The 16,299-nt window shown below is 33.6% G+C and overlaps 1 non-coding gene across 1 annotated transcript; it reads right to left on the reverse strand.

Annotated features, from left to right (window-relative positions):
* Nucleotides 1–612: 612 nt before the first annotated feature.
* LOC128032161 (small nucleolar RNA R71) lies at nt 613–718 on the reverse strand. The gene has a single exon (XR_008188290.1). It is a non-coding gene; the product is annotated as a small nucleolar RNA R71 (small nucleolar RNA).
* Between the last annotated feature and the right edge of the window lie 15,581 nt (nt 719–16,299).

The raw sequence follows: 16,299 nt of genomic DNA on the forward strand, positions 1-16,299 counted from the left end.
TTATTTGTGAAATTATTTCTTGCAATTTAGTTTATTTTTAAATTTTTTTATTCTTTATTCTTTATTTTTTGGGGTTATTTTTCAGGTGTTTATGAGCATAGATTGTATCATCGATCTACTTCCTATAGACCTTAAAATCGAATGGACATTTAGACAAAGAAGATGAGAAAGAATAGCCCAAAGACAAGCCGTAGAAATGGTCCTTAAAAATCAAAATGATGTTCAAGGGAATAGATCCACTAATGTTTATAATCCAATCCTTATTGCTGATGATAGGGATCGAACTAAATCTTGGAATTAGGATACTGGAGATCAAGGCACCGTAATTTTAATTGAAGCCGGTCATGTTCTAGATGCTTCAAACAATGAGTCAATTTAGTGGAATGTCCATAGAAGATCCACACCTTCACCTTTGACTATTCATAGAGGTGAGTGATTCCTTTAAGATAGTTGGTATGATTGAAGACACATTAAGGCTGAAGTTGTTTTCATACTCATTGTGAGATCGAGCATGAGCATGGCTTAATTCATTTCCACCCAATTCAATATCTACTTGGGAAGAATTAGCTAAACGCTTCTTGGGAAGGTATTTCCCACCTAGCAAAAATGTTAAGTTGCGGAATGAGATCACCACTATTCAAAAATTGGATGATGAATCCTTATATAAGGCATGTGAAAGACTCAATGAGTCACTCTTTATATGCCCTCACCACGAGATTTTGCATTTATCCAATTGGAAACATTTTATAATGGTTTCAAAACACACAAAGGTTGTTGGTAGATGCTTCTACAAATGGTGCTCTATTATCGAAGTCTTATAAGGAGGCTTACGAGATCATCGAGAGGATAGCTAATAATAATTACCAGTGGCCAAAAAATCGAGCACCTTTAGAAAGACGAGTAGTCGGAGTGTATGAACTAGACACTCTCACTTCACTCTCCGCTTAGGTATCTTCTATCTCTTCAATGTTGAAACAGTTTGCTAGTAACGGTTTTAATCAGTTGTAGCTCAGCCACTGATTCAATTCGATGTTGTTTTCTGCATATATTATGGGGATGGTCATTCTTTCGATAATTGTCCATCAAATCTCAAGTCTATTTATTATGTAGGGAATCAACACCAAAATAGAAATTGACAAGGACTACAGTCCAAATTCTATAATCCTTCATGGTGAAACCAACCAAACTTTTCTTAAAGTAACCAAGGAGCTAGACTGAACAACAACTACATGCAGTATAGAGCAAATCAACCTCTTAGGTTGAATCATCTAATAGTGTAGAGAATTTTTCAAAGGTGTACATGGTGAAGAATGACGCCTTAATCCAAAGTCAAGCAGCAACACCAAAAAATTTAGAAACCCAAATGGGTTAGTTAGCTACGGAACTTCGTAATAGACCACAAGGAGCCTTTCCAAGTGACACGGAAAATCCAAGGAGAGTGAGTAAGAAACACTGCAAGGTAATTATTTTGCGAAATAGAAGGACTTTGGAACTTAAAGAAGTTGAGGTTGAGGAAGAGCCTACCAAGGAAAAGTAAAATCAACCAACAGTTGAAATTACTACACTAGAAAAACCAGATGTTGCAGATTCTGAAGAGGTAAAATCTAAATTTGTAAATTCTGATAATCTAACATCTATGTTAGATACAGAGACACTACCTCAAAAGAGTTTTCCTGTCTAAGCCAAATTTCCACAAACTTCATATCCTCAAAGACTCTAGCAACATAAGGATACTCAATTTAGGAGAATTTTGGATGTGTTAAAATAGTACATATCAACATTCTATTGGTGGAAGCTTTTGAGCAAATGTCGAACTGTGCAAAAGCTATGAAGGAATTTTTGTCTAAGAAGAAAAGGTTTGAAGAATTTGAAAATGTAGCCCTGACTACAGAATGTAGCTTATTTTTTTAGAACATGTTGCCTCCTAAGTTGAAAGATCCAGGAAGTTTCACCATACCTTGCAATATTGGAGAATCCTATTATGGTAAGGCTTTGTGTGATTTAGAATCAAATATCAACTTGATGCCTATGTCTGTGTTTAAATGATTATGTATTGATAAGGTCAGACCAACTAAGTTACACTCCAACTAGCGGATTGATCTTTGGCATACCCAAAAGGAAAGATCAAGGATATCTTGGTACATGTTGATAAATTCATATTTCTTGATGGCTTTATTATCTTAAATTTTGAAGCAGATAAAAAAGTACCGATTATTCTAGAAATGCCTTTATTGGCAATCAGCAAGATGATAATCGATGTACAAAAAGGTGAACTTACCATGTGAGTTCAAGATGAACACGTGACCTTTAATGTACCCAAGGCCATAAAATTTCCTGATGAGGATAAAGATTGTTCTGCTGTCTCCAAGATAGATCCATTAGGTCCTACAAAATTAGAATTCTATGATTCGTTGGAAGGTATTTCATCTGACTCTCTACATTAAGATGAGGAAAATACATGTTTGGCATCGTTGGAAGCCAACTCAAAAGGATTTCAATTCAAAAGTACATTTGAATCATTAGAGCTATCATTATATGAGTACAAGCAACCCAAACCATCAAGAGAAGAACCACCCAAGTTAGACTTAACAGTGTTGAAAAGGCACGAGAAGGGTAGCGAGTGGACTATTGCAAATATTCAAAGTAATAATCCTTCTTCTTGTACCCATATGTTTTTAGATAATGAAAAATGATCTATCGAGGGACAAAAGAGTTTGATTCAATCTCGAGTATTTGATCTTAAGAAACTTGATTCTCAATGGGGAAAAACAAGGATCATTTATCCCACCAATGACATTCTGTGGGTGGAACCTGTACCAAAGAAAGAAGGTATTACAAATAATGAGCTGATTCTATTAAGGATAACCACAAGGAGACAAAGTTTTGTGAATGATAGAAAGTTGAGCAAAGCAACACAGAAAGACCATCTCTCTCCGCTATTCTTTGATCAAATTTTGAATATAATTGTTGGGCAACATTATCTCTTCTTTCTAGGTGGATATGATTGGTATGACAAATGGTCGTTTGACATCGCCTTAGTCAATGACGATCACCAATAACATTGAGGGAGTTTCACTTGGGAAAAGTTACCATGTCTTGTAAAAGAACTAGATCTTCCAAAACTTCTGCTAAAAATCCAATTGTGATTCAAGATGAGGAAGCAAGGGAAAGATTTGTTTCCATTTTCAAAAATCAACCCATGATGATATAAAAAGGTTTCAATTTGGAGAGCAATGGCAATATGATTATGCCTTTGTCAACTCGAAAAACAATTGATGCTTTAAATTGGAATAAATTATGTGATACATGATCAATGCCTTAAGAGGAATTAGCGCAAGAGTTCTATGTCAATTTGGCCAAGCCAAATGCTAATGAGGTTCTTGTTCATAAAAAAGAAGGTACCTCTTACTTCTAAGTCCATTAATAATTTGTTTAACTTACCTGATATTGAAAGAGATGAGTACTCTGCCATGATGACAAATATTTCTTCAAGAAGTGCTTAATATTGTTACAAATCCAGGATCCTAATGGATTATAATGAAGTACAACATTCATTCTTACCGAATGGAGTATTTAAACCTAGTGGCTAAGGTATGGTTCTACTTTTTTCAGTATAGCTTCATGCAGTCTCACATAGTTCCACCATCTCGATGGAACGAATGTTTTTTTATATGCAATTATGATAGAGAGGTCTATCAATGTTAGGAAAATTATTCTTAAGGAAATTAAAGATTTTGCTAGGAAAAAGGCAAGAAATGCTTATTTTCCATCATTGATTACTTCACTTTGCTTGAGTGCCTAAGTGAAATCAAAAGCAAACCCGAAGGGCTATTATATTTAAGGTTGTATAACAAGACATGATCTTCAAAGGTTAGTGGAGAATGTTGAACTACTGTGTAATATCCCAATTTTGGGCCTAGTTGGAACAGAGGTTTTGGGACCACAAATCTGATGAGGGAAAATTTATTTTTACTATATTTTTATGGCCTACAATTTCAACTTTTCCCTTCTCTTTTTCTTTTAACAAATCTTCTGCCTTACAGGCTCTTTCAACCAGACCAACAAACTCTCTAATTTCTAAAACACCCACTGACAGTCAGATATCATCATTGAGCCTATCTTCAAATCTCTTGCACATATTGGCTTCGGTGGACACAAATTCCCGAGCATATTTACTAAGTCTGACAAATTCACCTTCGTACTCAGTCACAGTCATCTTACCTTGTTTTAACTCAAGAAACTCTTTTCTTTTTTGATCTATAAACCTCTGACTGATATACTTTTTTACGGAACTCCTCCTAAAAGAAATCCCAAGTAATTCTCACACTCAGTACCACTAACACAAGAGTCTTCCACCAATGATAGGTCGAATCTCTGAGAAGTGAGACAACACACTTCATGCATTCTTCAGGTGTAGAGGATAATTCATCAAAAACTCTGATAGTATTCTCGAGCCAAAATTCAACTTTCTCTGCATCATCATCTTTAGTAGCCCGAAACTCTTCAGCCCCTTGTTTTCTGATCTTATCAACTGGTGGTCTTTCTCTTATGACTATACCTGCAGTTGGGGAAGCTACATGGGGAACTTGAGGATCATGAGGGGGTGGAGGTCTAACAGCCAGATTTGTACGAACGAACTCGTTAAACCAATCATTCATAGCTTGGAAGAAGGCTTCTCGAGCCCCTCCTCCCTGACTAACTGATACGGGCCTTTCACTACTATCGAGTGGCACCATCCCTTCTGCGAAAGCGGGCACATTCCTCTCTACATCATCTGCACCAGCTCATTCGAGATCCATAAATATAAAAGAAAACATTTTAAAATCGTCAGGAGTCGTCACACTATCAAAATATAAGTATGGCATGTATAGCTAGACTCTTATTCACACTGAATGTTCCGAAAACCGACTAAACCTGCTCTAATACTACCAAAAAATGTAACACCCCTTACCCGAGACAGTTTTTCGGAGTTGAGCATGGGGCATTACTTGACTTAACTTATTAGTTCGTGGCATAAAAATTTTCTTTTAAAATTTATTTCATTGTTCACCATAATGTTGTGCACCTGCACAATAGTCACTAATTTAATTATAACTCGAGTTAAAAAACTCAAAATTTAGATTTGTAAATTTTCCCTGAAACTAGACTCATATATTACCTTACCATAAAATTTTCAGAATTTTTGGCTTAGTCAATTAGTACAGTTTAGTCATGAAAGTCTCCCCTATTTCACTTCCTGACGGTTCTGACCTTTATTCATGAAAAATCAATTTTCTCATCGTATGATTTTCATATGTTGTTCTCAGTTGTTTCTACAGAAAATAGACTCACTAAGGAATCTAGACATATAAATTATAACTCATAATTATTTTTGTAAATTTTTTAATGATTTTATAAAGTCAGAACAGGGGACTCCAAAAACCATTCTGACCCTGTCTAACCAAAATTCAAATATATCAGAATATAAAATTTCTTTACCCACACCGTTATTTTTATACGAAAATAGACTTGATAAGATTTAATTCTATATATCATTCACTATCTAATTAATTTTATACTATCCTTGGTGATTTTTCAAATTCAAGTCACTGCTGCTGTCCCAAAACTGTTTCATTGCAAATTTTTACTCTTTCATAATTTCTAGGTATAAACTATCACTTAGGCATTCATAATACCAAACATATTCTTACTTAGTCATTTTAATAGCTAAAAGTTATCACATATTTATACATCATCCTTTAGCGATATCATAAGGTCATACATTCAAAATGACTAAGTCCCTATACATGCCATAGCTCAAACATTGATCATCATAAAATACCGAGTAGTTGTTGTTGTTGATAGTGTGAGCCCTCTCCGACGTCTTTAAGATTCCTGACTTTGCTTGTAATAATATAAAAGAAGGAAAATAAAGAAAGTAATCATAAAGCTTAGTAATTTTACAAGCAAATAAATAACAACATTTAACACAAATAAATATACTCAAGTGTCATGATCTCTAATTTCCTCTTTACTTAATATCTTACTCGTTCACTTACTTGTTTACTTAGATAACTCATGATTATAACTTACTCTTCTCTTGCTAAAATGTTGGTTCTCAATTGATAACATAATATGTTCTTAACTCTTATAACTCACCTGAATTTGTTATTTATTCTTTTACCTGAACTTTCATGGAACATAATTTGTTTACTAGCTCGTTGAGTCACATTGGAATAATAAGGATACTTGGGCCTCTTTTCTGATAATAACGTGCCAAATACATGTCCCAGACATGGCCTTACATGGGATGTTTCTTGTACTGCCAATGTCATATCCCAGATATGGTCTTACATGAGAGTTCTCATATCAGTGCCCATGCCATGTCCCAGACATGGTCTTACGGGGGACCTCTCATCTCGGTGCCAACGTCATGTCCGAAACATGGTCTTACATGGTACCTCTTATCTCGGTGCTAATTCCATGTCCCATACATGTTCTTACATGGGATCTCTTTACCAAAATGTCATGACATTTGTATCCAATACATTCCTTATGTTTCAACGAGACTTTTTAACACTGATTCTCTATCATCTTATACTTGAGTCAACATTAAATAATTTCATGAAATAAATACATAATTGCTGGAAAATAGCAGCATTAATAATAATTATTGAAATATTATATTTATTTACCGTAAACTTACCTCGGTACAAAATATGGTCAAATCTATCAACTTAGTCTTTAACCTTTTTCTTTCCTCGGTCTAACCCCGAATTTCATTCTTCTTAATCTAAAATAGAAAATTTAGTTTATTTAATACTCATATTTATCAAAACAGCCCTCGACTCTAACTTTGGAAAAATTATGATTTTGCCCCTAAACTTTTACATATTTACACTTTTGCCCCAAATCTCAGAAATTAAACTTCATCCCATATTCTTATGTTTTATAACATGCTGAACATTTTTCCCTTCTATGGCAACATCGAACATGTAGAACTCAACTTTTACACTTTTTACAATTTAGTCCTTTTGACTAAATTGAGTGCCCAAACGTCAAAATTTTTGAACGAAATTTTCACGAAATCATTTCGTGAAATTGTAGGCCATAAAATATAGTAAAAATAAAATTTTCCTCATCGGATTTATGGTCCCAAAACCACTGTATCGACTAGGCCTAAAATCGGGATGTTATATACTAAACCAGATTGAGCCAAATGAACCGAACGAACCATAATTTGATGAGTTGTCAACCAAATCTTAACCGAAAGTTGACTCAGTAAATGAAACAAAAGAGGCAGAATCTGAAGGGGAACCAAACAGTCCTGAACCAAGGATGGAACAAAATGTTGCTAAACTAGTGGAGCCAAGTTTTAATCCTAAGTTGGTCATTCCAATGTCCACTTCTTCAAACACTATGAAGAAATTAGAATTTTAAATTATGATGGATATGTGAAAATTCATGCATAACCAATAGCAAGCTTATTGAAGATATACAAAAATTAGAGATGATTTCATACGAAATACTTTTAAGAATATATCTAAGTATTTTGTTCCTGAGTTTCCAGATCATATCTTCGAGACATGAAAGAAGAAATTGTGGGATCAAGTGAGACTAAGGAGGCAAAGGAGAAAGACATAGAAGATGACACAAATTAAAAAGGGGAAATTCCTTTCTCTTAGTACTTATTTTTAGGCATTTATATTTTTTTTCGTAGTTAGTATTTTTCTTTCACAAAATAAGTAGGAAATTACAAACATGAATAAATTAAGCTCAATGTTTCTTCTCTAATAGAAAGCAAAGTAATGTGGTAATGTGAATGAACATGTCTAGGATTGGATTGTTAAGAAAGCCTTGATACTTAAGTAGTCTTCATGAATCACCTCTCTTTTCTTGCAATCCTACCTGGTGTTCAGTTCACATTCATGGGGTGAATTTTGTCTCAATTGATAAGGAAACTTTGTTGAATGGTGAATTTTATTTATGACCTTGAAAAACATGCACTCTATGACTTATTTTAGCATTTTTCCGCACTTAGTAAAAAATTTTGAAATAATGTTTACATATGAGTGATTTATCAATAGAAAGAGTTTGTGAGCATAACTTTGTTGATGTATGATTATGTGTAAAAGTTTATTCTACTTAAACTTATTGCAAGATTGTCTTATCTCAATTTTGCTTTGCATTACTCAGGATGAGCAATGGATTAAGTTTGGGGTATGTAAACTCTAAATTATATAAATTTTTATAGTTATTTATGGCATCTTTTCCTTAAAAATTATGTTAATCCCAAATATTTGATATTTAATTGGGTGAATTTTGTTTACATTAAGACAATGGGAATGGTTTAGTAAAGTATGCAATTTTATGCTTTTATGTATTAAATTTTTACATAATTTAATTATTTCATGTGACATAATAACTTCCTTTATTTAATTGTTGCAGTGGGACCACAGAATTAATAAGTTAAAAACCTGATTATTAATTATACAGGGACATGATCTCTATTTCACCTTAGTTGTATGGCACGGGAAACCAAATTGAGTCAAGAGAAAGTCACTTTGATCCAGTTAAAGTAGATTTAATTGAATAGCAAGTCTAACAATTATTTAGGTCACAAAACCATCCAAGTAAGGGGGAAAGAAGCCCAATTTGGAAAGGGCATATGAGTAGCCCAAAATTAGCTTTTGAAAGATTTATTCAGAGGTCCTTACACTTGTAAAATAATTAAAAATCAGCTCCTAACAAACACCCAAGAAATCGTCCAACCCTTGCTTGATTCATGCATGAATCAAGAAGCCATCAACCTCCCTCTCCATATTTCATGATCGGCCAAGTGAAAGGGATATTCAAGGGGTGGTTTAGATATTTTTAGAAAACCTCTAAGCATCCCTTCAAGTATAGATAGGCCTTCCATTTCACAACATCAAGCATCCCTCACTTCACATTCTATCATCTTTTCTCTCATCTCATTTCCTCTCCCTCACACGCATAAACCATCCATTTTCCTCTTCCATTTAGCTAGAAATTCCTTGAGAAAATTCTTTCTTGCCCGACCACCTTGATGAGCATTTTGCAAAGGAGTAATTATGAGGATCAAAGGAAGCCACCGCGATCAATTTCTAAAGGATTGCGAAAATTATTCAGAGTTTCTTCTTCCTTAATCTTTATTGTTGTTCTTGTTATTCAACATGTTTACAATTTGCTTTGTTGTTTTTTCATTAGCGATGATAGCTTAATTTTGTTTAGCTAGAATGATTACATAAATTTGATGAAGTTTATTTGATTTATGTTCATGATGTTATGTTCCCTAATCGTTCATGCTTCCAATTAAAATCATGAATGTATTTCATTCATTAAAATGTGATTAAATGCAATAGAATTAGTTGATCGATCCTGACCAGATGGATATTAATGGATGCCATATTGGAAGGTGCATGCTTAATTTAGGCCCTTGTCCGATTAAATTAAAGGTTCGTAAAAAATTGCGAGAGCTCTATTACCTTGCATAACTTTAGGGATGTAAGATTAAATTGCTTTAAACCTGATCCATCCTTGTTACTTCACATAAACTCTAAGAAACCCTTAGTTAAATATGATCATGGCAGTATGCATGTTTTTTTGAATAAAGATTTCGAAATGACTTAATTCTAGTTTCAAAGTTAATGAAAGATCGAGTTTCCATGGGATATTTTCCTGAACATTGAGAACATGATGAAAATGAACCAAGTCAAATGTTGTAACTATTTTAGCCTATTCATGTTATTATTGTTGAAGCTTTTGAATTTTCTGCTAAACTCACATCATAAATTTTAATTATTCATCACACTTATGTTAATTTGCGTTTAGGATAATTTTGCATCTAGTTATTTATTTTTACATCAATCACTCGAAATCTATGTTTTTCTAACTAATTTTTAAAACTTTAATTTTGCAAAACATTGATTCACATAAATAGTCCCTGCGGAGACGATAACTCTTTTACTTACTTATTACTTGATAACAACTGTTTACACTTGCACAAACCTACACGTTACAATGTCACAAGTGAATAAATCCATAAACAAATTTAGGATCTATTCTGCTTAGGTCTTATTTAGTCACATCTATGTCTCTATCTTCTAGAAGTCATCTGCTCTAATGCCCAAGACAAAGCATGTAATAGCGCGTTTTTAATGGTGTCGAAAATGGTGGTTTCGGGACCACAATTCCATCAAGTGAGATAGTAAATATTTTTTATTTAAGATTTACGAGTATTTATTAGAGTCATATTAAAATTTGGTTTAGAAATTATAATGTTTAAATAGTTAATTTAGAAAAAAAAAGAGAGGATTAAATCGTAAAACCTACAAAAGATAGTCTCTATTACTTAAAGGTGTTAGATACTTAAATTAATAAAGTCGTAAGGTTTTATGTGGCAATTATACCATAATCAAATGGTATACTGACCACCTCCGGATGTACCAACATCCAGAGTAGAAATCTTGCACAAAATATATGAAAAGGCGGTATCCGCAAGTATACGGGTCATGTTGTAATATAGTTACAATGGAGTGGATGAGTACTTCGAGGATCATACCCTATGAAGGCGAGCACTAAATTAATTCTAACCTAAGCATAAATAGAACTAATTAGTACTTTAAATTAATTATATTACGATGAAATAAAAACAAAGGTTTTTGTGATCTATACTAATAATAATGAAAGAAAATAAATAAATAAATCACGAGAAATCAAATAATAGAATGTATCAAATCTGAATATGGGTAACTAGCTTACTTAAGTAGTCATAACCAACTATTGCTTTGGGTTTTCTTATTCAATCAACTAGTCGATATCCCAGCAGGGTCTTCCGATCTACCACTAAAATCACAAGTCGGTAAGAATTACTTATCTCTCGACCTCACAATCTAAACCAGTTCAAGATTAAGGTGTTCACAGATAGGCCATACCAAATTTGGGCTAATTCTCACCTTAATGACTTCCTAAGGTTGTTAGGCTATGGTTTAGGTTCTTCATTACCTGAATAGTTGATCCACTAAGAGAACCCTAGAAAATAGTTAATTAATCATACCTCCACTCGCAAATGCCCTACAAGAGGATTAGTTTCTCATGGATATCATAAACAATATAAACTTGATAGAAAGAGTAGACATGAATAATAATTCAAGAGTATAAAGTTTAGAAGAAGCTTGATTTTTATTAGATTGAATGTTGAATCCTCATAGAGTTTGATTATGTTTCCCAAATCTGATTTCTTCCACAAAAGCAAATAACAAAAACTGAAATAAACCTAAAGCCTAAAAAAAGAGAAAAAAAACTAAATACTAAATCTAAGAAGAAAATTATACAAATCCAAGTTTTCCATAACATGTGTTAAATGAGTCTATTTATAGAATTTTGAGTGGTCTTCGTCCTTAACCCTAGGTCAGCTACCGTCCTCGAGCTTAATGTTTGATTGTACGGACCAAACCACCCCTGACTCGTAATTTTTCTCGTAAAGAGGTGATGTCGAGACACACTAGGTCTTGTGACGTCGAGGGTAGTATGTTCCATCTTCAAGGTGACTTCAAGGGTGTGTCGCGACACCATTAGGTTGTGTCGTGACATTGAAGGCATTCTTGAAATTTTTCTATTATGCTTCCTATGTTGCGACCTCCAACTCTTTATATTGCAACATAGCGACTAGTATTGAGTTAGTATGCCTTCTAATGGTCTCTTGCACACTCACAAAGTATACTAGCTCACCCTTAGACCTTACTCGGCCCCTAAGGTCAATAAAATACTCAAATTACACACTTTTTTGAATGTAACTAAAACTGTGAAACCATAATTAAAATGAAACCAAAATGCTTGTGTTGAAGCTTCTAAAGTGTGAAAACTAGTTTAATCATCTACACCGAATTACGGTAGATCAAACTCTCCCACACTTAAGTTATTGCTTATCCTCAAGAAAAGCAAACAAAAATAGTAAATGAAAAGATGAACCTTGATCAAGTATGGTAAAAATGTTGGTTTTTGAGCACATGAATAAACATTTCATATTTACACATAATCTTGGCATGATATATAGCTAACTTACCACTTCTGATATTAAACACCTAAGTTTAGTATATTAAAAATCATACAAGCATTAAGGGTCTCAAATGTAGGACTCCATAAATAAATGTCATTATCCTAGCAGAATACAAACAGTCATAAATGTCATTATTTAGTATGGTTTCAAATTGTAAATAAGTCTACGTAGATCACATAGGGCTTTCAACTTGTAATGTTCTGAGGCTTAGGGCGGGTGTGAAATTCAAGAATGGTAAGCATCAAATAGTTTCAAGCATGAAAAGAGTTTAGCACATAATATTGTCCCCTACTCTCCCCCTTAATGACTTTTTCCTACTCATTGCCTTATTTCTCCTTCTCTCACCTTTCTTATTTCTTCTTACAGGAATTCTCAACATCATATAGTAACTATGGCTAGCTTACGGGTTTTTGTGCATTAATGAATGAGTTTTTATATTTTTATGACTTTGTCACTTTTCTTTGTTTTTCGCATTACCTTACCCACATATGCCTTTATTTTTCACGTACTTTTTCTACTCGTCTAATTTCCATTTTTTGAATTTTTCTTTTCACACTTTTAAGCTCATTTGTAATCACTATACTCCACTGATCTTTCCTATCACTCTATTTTTACAAAACCACTGTAATGTATCTACTTACCCTTAATATGTATGGCTAGACGTCTATAATCATGCAGTTTAGGACCAAAGAAAAGAGTAAGCACAAATTATCATTTTTAGCTCAGGTTTTGTATAGAGGTTCATCAAGAAGCGTTTTCTGGCTCAAAATTACAAAGAATGAATAAATAGGGTTAGCTTTTTGGCTTTAGGTGTATACCAAACAATGCCTTAGGTCATCCCTAGGCATCTCAATATTAAAAAATTTAGTCAACCAAACAATCAAAAATTCAACAATTTATCATTCATACTAGCATGCTCGTTTCCTTGTATTCTCTATCATTTGGCACATTCAATTGCTTAATACATATTTACAGTGTAATATATAGAACTTCATAGTCTAATAATAAAAAATTTAAAATTACCTATCCTCATGCCAAATTTACTGCAAATACAATCAACCTATGTACATGCTCCTAACCAATAACTTGTATTTCTACAAGCTCAAGCACACAATTGACAAGAAAAATCAAAGAAAATTGTAAAAATTAAACAAATTTTCTTTATTACCCCTACAGTTTAGAAAACACATTGTCCTCAATGTGTAGCCTCTGAAAAGATAAGGAAAGAAGTTACTTGATTGATCATGATGGTTTCGTGAGCTATTAGTGGGTGCTTTCTCCTTCGATCGTTGAAAGCTCAAAATTGTTGTGCATCTACTATGTAGGGTTCCTACATAGAAAATTTAAACAAAACATTAAACAACAAATAATTGACTATTACTCCTATTCCTAACAATTAAAAATCATCCCAAATTTAATCCAATCTTTAAAAAAAAATTAGAAGTTCAGTCATCCTCCTAAAAATCCATCTCATAATCTTCCTCCCCCTCCTCAGTTCCTTCTTCCTCTTCGCTCTCCTACTCTTCTTCTTCCTACTCTAGATGCGTTGGTCCAAACATATCCGGTGTGTAATTAGGTACCCTAATATTTTTTTCGTGTGAATTCCTAAAAAATCGAGCCCGACTCCTACATCCAATGTATCATTCAGTCCAGCTTGGAATGACTGCTCTAGCCAATTTCTTGTCGAGTGATCGATTTTGCTTTCCTTTGAGATGAAGTCGAAGCATCCATCATCTCTTGTTGTCATTTATTCCACTCATTAATCTATTTAGTCAGAAGCTTAGTGTACTATGTTTACAAAGTGTCACTAATTATGCTTCGGGATGGCTTCATTGATTGCTCCGTAGACACCATCGGAATGCCTGCTCTTTTGCATAAGGTTGTCACTAAGTGGGGAAAGAAGACTCCCACCTTTTGGTTGCCGATGCACCGTTTCATATTTTGATATATCCATGTTTTGATGCATACCTGTTTTCTCTACAAAATAGCATAAAGCAAAACCGCTCGAAAAGTATTAACATTAGAAACAGTCAAAGTAGAAGCTATTCTAGTGCTCGAAAATTGAATCCATATTTTTGCTTCAGGAAACATTATTGCTTGATTAAAGGAGGTTGGAACATCAATACTTGGGCGACATTTCCATTCACCCCTCCCATCTGTTAGGAAATTTATAATGTTATCCTTGTTTATATCTCAGAAATATTCCAAATAAGTTTCTTCTATAAAATATTTTCTATAAAATATAGCAATATAAAATTCACAAATAACCCGAAGGGTAATTCGTACTTCTTCCCTCACATAGGTATCGTTTTCCATGTACGACTTTCAGCTTTTTAAGCTTTTGGTCCCATAAAGATGCATAAAATTCCTGAACTATAAGGACTACATGAAAGTCTTTGGGGATCGTACAAAAATGTTCTCATCTATGATATCTAACTAAAGGCCATATCTCCTAACAGAGAACCATCAGTGGTTCAAATCCCCTCTCTTGAAAAACCATTTTTCCCTAACGTCTTATGAAGTATTTCTCAACGTTTGGATCCGAAAAATTAGAAAGATTTGGAATAGTCGAAGTTTCCATTTCATTAGTTCTTCTAACCTTCCTTGGAGGCATACTCAATACTATTGAATGTTAAAAACTAATGAGCTATCAAGAAAAAATTTTAATGAAACAGTAAAATTAAATTAAGAACCCTTAACCTGGAGAGAAGATTCGTTGGATTCCTTGAGAGAGCTTGTTGTATCGTCTCTAGTCTATTATGCCAATCTTGCACTGAAGAATATTACTTTGAGAAGAAGTGTTGCACAAAGAAATTGTGAAAAGACTAAAAAAATTTTAGGGTTTTAAGAGTTTTAGGTTTTAAAAAATTGAGGGTTTTAGAGAATATTAGAGGTTAAAAAGGGTTTAGGTGATGTTTAAGTGTGTTAAATATGAAAAATAAGGGTTTTTTGTGTTTAAAACACCAATTAAAACAAGGGTTAAGTAACTGGGTTACGCAATCAAGTCGGGTTAATCCTACAGAAAATTGCAATGATGTCGTGACACAAGGGTTCCGTGTCACGACATCTTTAGCAATATGTCGTTGTTGCGACATTGGGGTTCAATGTCGCAACACACTCTGGAATTTTGAAATTCTGTGTATACTGTCTTTGGTGTCATGCCACAGAGTCTTTGTCACGACATCGAGTTGGTTTTCTCAATTCTTTTGATTCTAGCCTTGGTGTTGCAACACAAGGTTGCCGTGTTACAACATTGGATCTGTTTCTTCCCAAACTTCCGATTTCTAAAGTGTCACGGTTCCTATAAAATATAATTTTGATAAAAATTAAAATCTAGACTAAACAGTTAGTTAGATACACAATAATTTACATAAAATTAAATATCAATTTCAATTATCAAGTTTTATTGTCGAATTCATCAGAGAACATCATTAATGCATATAAGGACGATTATTTGGTTCCTTCAGTATAAGTCCATCGCCAGTTGTGCCACTCCACCTTGTTCTACTTGTCTTGCTCATTGTACCTATACTTCCGACCTGCACTAATTACATAAAACACTTCCCATTGCTCAAGGTTGTTAAGGATAGATGTAAATATTTTGTAACATGATCTCCCTAATCTATCCCTCTTTACTTCATTTTGTTGGTAACCGCATTTAAAAATGTTAGTCTCTCTATTGATTCTTATTGTTAACTCGTTCTTTTCCAAATCAATGGTGGATTTTGACATTGTTAAGAAGTGTCTTCCTAACAGGATAGGTATCTCACGGTCTTCTTTGAAATCTAATATTAAAAAATCTGTATTGATAATGAAACTGCACACTTTGACTAACACATATTCCAATACTCCTTTTGGTTCTATTGAAGATCTGTCGGCCAATTGTAGTGTAATTTGAGAGTTTTTAAGGTCCCCTAGCCCAAGTTTTTCATATATAGATAAGGCCATTAAATTGATGATATCTCCTAATTCACATAGAGGTTTATTAAAATAGAGGCTCCCTATTTCTATGGGAATTGTAAAACTTCTCGGGTCTTTCAGCTTTTGGGGAACCTGTCTAGATATAGTAGTACTACAAGAAGCATTCATATTAACTTGTTCACTTGCCTTAATTTTTTTACGCCTAGACATAATTTCCTTTAAAAATTTTGTCTACTTAGGGACTTTTTCGAGCAGTTAAATTAACAGCATCTTAACATTTAATGTTTTAAACAAGTTCAAAAAGCTTACAAACTCATATT

The sequence above is a fragment of the Gossypium raimondii genome, chromosome 8 (assembly GCF_025698545.1).
Source record: "Gossypium raimondii isolate GPD5lz chromosome 8, ASM2569854v1, whole genome shotgun sequence".
In the NCBI taxonomy this organism is placed as follows: Eukaryota; Viridiplantae; Streptophyta; class Magnoliopsida; order Malvales; family Malvaceae; genus Gossypium; species Gossypium raimondii.